Raw genomic sequence first — 5,983 nt, 5'->3', positions numbered from 1 at the left:
GTGTCTGTCTGTCACACTCTGTCTCTGTGTGTCTGTCTGTCGCACTCTGTCTCTATGTCTCTGTCTGTCTCACTCTGTCTCTGTGTCTCTCTGTCTGTTTCACTCCGTCTCACTCTGTCTCTGTGTCTCTGTCTCTCACTCTGTCTCTGTGTCTCTCTGTCTGTCTCACTCTCTGTGTGTCTATCTGTCTGTCTCACTCTGTCTCTGTCTGTCTCACTTTGTCTCACTCTGTCTCTGTGTGTCTGTCTGTCTCACTCTGTCTCTGGGTTTCTCTGTCTGTCTCGCTCTGTCTCTGTGTGTCACTCTGTCTCTTGTCTGTCTCACTCTGTCTCTGTGTCTGTCTGTCTGTCTCACTCTGTCTCTGTGTCTCTGTCTGTCTCACTCTGTCTCTGTGTGTCTGTCTGTCTCACTCTGTCTCTGTGTGTCTCTCTGTCTGTCTTGAGTCTCTGGGTCAGTCTACAAAACTGGTGGGTTTCTGTGTAAAAAAAATGTAAAGACTGAAATGATGGCGATAGGGGTGTGCGATATATATCGTTTACGATAATATCGTAATTGTTGTTTAAATGATATGCGATTTGACATAATTAAGTATATCGCTAAAACCAAACAAAATTCAAGATAAGGGGGCAAGTATTTTTATATGTCTTTTATATTTATCATCTGATATAGTTAATATCACACGAAGAGTAATGTTTTTCTCCAAATATCAGAGCGATTGCATATGTGATATTGATTTGATGAACAGTTCAATAAACAATAAGTTATTATTAAGTGACTTACATTTTAGATGGAACAGTTCTTGTTTTTGCTCAATTTCGTCAACAGAAATAGTTCCAAACAAAGCCACAGCAGAACTGTTTTGCGTCTCTGAGCAACACACAGCAGTGGTTCATTACTGAATCAATCCTCTGTTTGAACGAATCAGTTGAATGAATGACTCAGTGACTCACTCATGCAGGTATTTGCAGCCACCACTGATCTAGAGAATATATCATTATTATAGATATATCATATATAGATCAGTGGCCGCCACCTACTGGCGATTTTAGGTTTATATCTAAAGAATATTTTCCCTTACCCCCCCCATCCACCCAAATCATTTTAAATGTCAGTATTCAACTTTTTTTTGTTTAAACATCAAAACATTATTTATGCATTTGTAACTGCAGGCTAAATGCACGCATGTCCTGCATTAAACAGTCTGTGTAAATGCATCTAAATGCCACTTCAGATGCAGATTCTCTTCCTCTGCATTGCAAACACAAATTTTGTTGATACTGATTTCATTTGATTAGTAGCCCTAATAGTGTCTTACTATTTAAATTTATTTCTTAAATTTAAGAATTTGAAACAAAAGATGATTCATATATTTAATTAGGTTAGAACATTTGTGTGTGTATCTGTGTGCGTTTGTGTGTGTGTGTGTGTGTGTGTTCAGTGGTGTTTATCCTCTGATTTCTGCTTATTTTTCTAAGTGTGTGTGTGTGAATCCAAACTGAAGCTCTCTGATCCTGAGTGGAGAATCCAGCTGAACTCCAGCGCTGAGCTCATGGATGAGACGCTACGCACTCACACACACACACACACACACACACACACACACACATATACGCACACTCACACACACGCACACGCACTCTCTCTCTCACACACACACACACGCACTACACACAAACACACACACTCACACACACGCACTACACACAAACACACACACTCACTCACACGCACACACATACGCACACTCACACGCACACTCACGGACACTCACGCACACACACTCACACACATGTGCACACACTCTACACACTCACTCACTCACGCACACACACTACACACTCACTCACACACACAAACACAATCACACACACACACCCACAGCGTATCTTTAGCTGTTTGTCTAAGCAGATGTTGGTCGTGTTTTCTGTTATCACACGGTTGGAACTAGTTAGAATCAGCTGCTGTGTTTGAGTTTATTTATAGAGCCATCAGCAGCTGAGGACCGTGATGGGCTCATGAACATGAGCGTCTGATCATCGTGAGCTCAGAGGATGTGCTGATGATGCTCTTCTGGAGATATTAGGAAGCACAGCAGAGTGACATGACACCAGACGATTGACGTCAAACAACTCGTTTCTACAAGCGTTTCATTGTGTTATGATTTAGCAGGAAGTTACTCAACATTCATCTTCAATCTGTGGCTCTTTAGAAGATCTTAATGTGTTCAGTTTGTTTTGTTCATAAATGCACTAAATTGAAGCCATGAAGAGTGTTGACTCCAGCTCTGGTGTGTGTCAGGTCCAGCTGGTGTTTGGTTTGTGGTGTCGATGGAGTCAGATCTTCAGTGTGTTTGACCGGATGCAGAGCAGAGGAGCTCAGAGAGCGTCAGCCGGATTCCCCGACTCCTCGGCGCCCCCCGCTGGACCCTTGTCACCCGTCCACAGCAGTCTGGGCACCATCCCTCCGGACACCAGCACCTACAGCCCGTCAGCTGACCTGGGCTCTCCTACAGAGGTCAGAGGTCATGCACATCATCACCTCTCACAGACTGATGAGATGTATGTGTGTATATATATATATATATATATATATATATATGTATGGGTTTTATACGTATATGTAAATATATATGAATATATATGTCATTCACACACAGACATTTTTATAAATATTTACAAATATATAAAGTATGTGCTTTACTAATATTTTTAAAATCAATATAAATACATTGGTAAGATGTTTACCCACTCATGAAAATGACATTTCGTAATTGCGCAAGCTTTAACGGAAGACAAAATGTTTTCTGAAACTTAGTCCAGACGAACCAACATGAACTCAAAATCGACTCATTGCTTCAATAAACTTTCTCTTGTTGTTTCATGAGAATATAATAACTCGCTCCCTTTGCCTGTGTAACGGGAGAGTGTGTGACGTGTGTGTTTCAGGGGGATTCGGCGCACACCGAGGACCCTGCGGCCGGTGAGACCATGACTCTGGAGCAGAAGACCTGCAGCATCAGCAGCGCCAGCGGAAAACTCAGCATCTGGATGCAGTGGATGCTGCCTAAACTCACACTCCAGCTATTCTCCTGCGAGCCCAGAAACAACGGTACTGACGACACACGCACGCACACACGCACGCACGCGCACACACACACACACACACACAGACAGACACACTCACACGCACGCACGCACGCACGCACGCACGCGCACACACACACACACACACACAGACAGACAGACACACACAGACTCACTCACACAGACACACACACTCACTCACACACACTCACTCAGTCAGTCAGTCAGTCACTCAAACACACTCACTCACACACACACTCACTCACACACTCGCTCACTCGCTCACACACTCACACTCACACACACTCACACTCACGCACACTCACACACACACACTCACTCACACTCACTCACACACTCACACTCACACTCACTCACACACACACACACTCACACACACTCATGTGCGTCTCTGACGACCTCCGTATGTGGTTTCAGTGATTCAATCAAAAACGACCCGTCACCCCTTTAGTCAAGTCACCTTTATTTATACAGCGCTTTATACAATACTGATTGTGTCAAAGCAGCTTTACCGAGTCAAACAGGAAAATAGTATGTCAATAATGCAAGAGGACAATAACAGAGTCATTTTTCAGCTAAAGTCAGTTCATTGATGATTCAGTGACGTCATCATCCAGTTCAGCTCTCTTCAATAGTGTCTGTGCAATCAGTCAAGCATCCCCAGCTAAGCAAGACAAAGAAACCAAAACTCCATTGCTGACAGAAATGGAGCGACTTTAGCGACTGATATATTAAGCAGAGAAAGAGCGAGGGTTGAGGAAGGAAAGCGAGAGCAGAGGTGATCTTGGACCTCCTGTCCCGGCCGTGTGACATGCAGCTGTGAGGGAGATGAGGAGCGGTGACTGCGTCGTGTGCGGAAGGGAAGCGCAGAACCGTGTGTGAGATTCACAGCCCCAGAAGAACGCTTTGAGCTCTCTCCGCGCTGCTGTTGTTTGTTGTTATTTTTCTTGGGGCTGTTTGGTGCTGAATGGACGTGTCGCCCCTTCAAACAGGAAACAGGAAGCGGCTCTGGGCTCTTGGGCTGCAGGGATCACAGCTGCCCGGTCAGCAGAACAAGCAGAGATTGACAGAGAACTGACATGATCCTCCGGTCGCGCACTCACACACTCACACACAGAACGAGCAGCCCGCTGACCTCTGCCCTGCTGCTGATGCAGAATGAGTGAGATAAAGAGCGTCTCCTGCGGCACATCTGCAGTGTGTGTGTGTAACTGCTTCATTATTGTCACTGTACATCCAGAGGAGAACTGAGCCCATCATTCCTCCATTATTCTGCATCAAATGTTGTTTTTCGTTCCTCAGCTAATAGTAATTATGTTTGTATGTTATAAACTGTTAGATTTATGAATAGATGTTATAAATCTAATCTTATCCGGTTGATGTTTTCTATTGTCTCCAAATGTAATCAGTGTGACTAGAAGACATTAAGAGATTACAAACTTTACCATTATGAACTTCTGTAAAGCTTATTTACAAAACGTAGGGTTGTGTAAAGATATATACAAATATGTGTGTGTGTGTTACAGAGCTGTGTGTGATGGCAGAGATGGAGGACATGAGCGCGTCTGTGGATGTTCAGGACGTTTATACAAAGGTGAAGTGTAAAGTGGGCAGCTTCCACATAGATCACTACAGAAGCAGGTGAGTGCAGAACACGCATGCTCACACACACACACACGGTCATACACACAAATACTCACACACACACACACATACGCTCATACACACAAATACACACACACACACACATACACACAAATACTCACACTTATACTCACACACATGCTCATACACACAAATACTCACACTTATACTCACACTCATACACACACACACACACAAATACTCACACTTATGCTCACACTCATATACACAAATACTCACACTTATACTCACACACACTCTCTCACACACACACACACACCAATACTCACACTTATACTCACACACGCGCACACAAATGCTCACACTCATACACACAAATACTCACACTTATACTCACACTCATACACACACACACACAAATACTCACACTTATGCTCACACTCATATACACAAATACTCACACTTATACTCACACACTCTCTCTCACACACACACACACACACACCAGTACTCACACTTATACTCACACACGCGCACACAAATGCTCACACTCATACACACAAATACTCACACTTATACTCCCACACGCATGCACGTACACACAAATACTCACACACTCACACGCTCATACACACAAATACTCACACTTATACTCACACACACGCTCATACACACAAATACTCACTTATGCTCACACCATACACACAAATACTCACACACACACGCTCATACACACAAATACTCACACTTATGCTCGCACTCATACACACAAATACTCACACTTATGCTCACACTCATACACACACAAATACTCACACACACACGCTCATACACACAAATACTCACACTCATACACACAAATACTCACACTTATACTCACACACTCATACACATGCTCACAGACAAAATACTCACACTTTAACTCACACTCATACACACAAATACTCACACTTATGCTCACACTCATACACACAAATATTCACACTTATACTCACACGCTCATACACACAAATACACATACTTACACTCACACTTATACTCACACTCATACACACAAATACTCACACGCATACACACAAATATTCACAAACTCACACACACACTCAGACAAAATACTCACACTCATACACACAAATACTCACACTTATACTCAAACTCACACACACGCTCAGACAAAATACTCATACACACAAATACTCACACTCATACTCACAAACTCACACACGCGCAGACAAAATACTCACACTTTTACTCACACTCATACACTCAAATAC

This window comes from Sinocyclocheilus grahami, unplaced genomic scaffold, assembly GCF_001515645.1.
Source record: "Sinocyclocheilus grahami isolate Dianchi unplaced genomic scaffold, SAMN03320097.WGS_v1.1 scaffold187.1, whole genome shotgun sequence".
Lineage (NCBI taxonomy): Eukaryota > Metazoa > Chordata > Actinopteri > Cypriniformes > Cyprinidae > Sinocyclocheilus > Sinocyclocheilus grahami.
The sequence above is the reverse complement of the archived record's forward strand: the minus strand, read 5'-3'. Positions refer to the sequence as shown.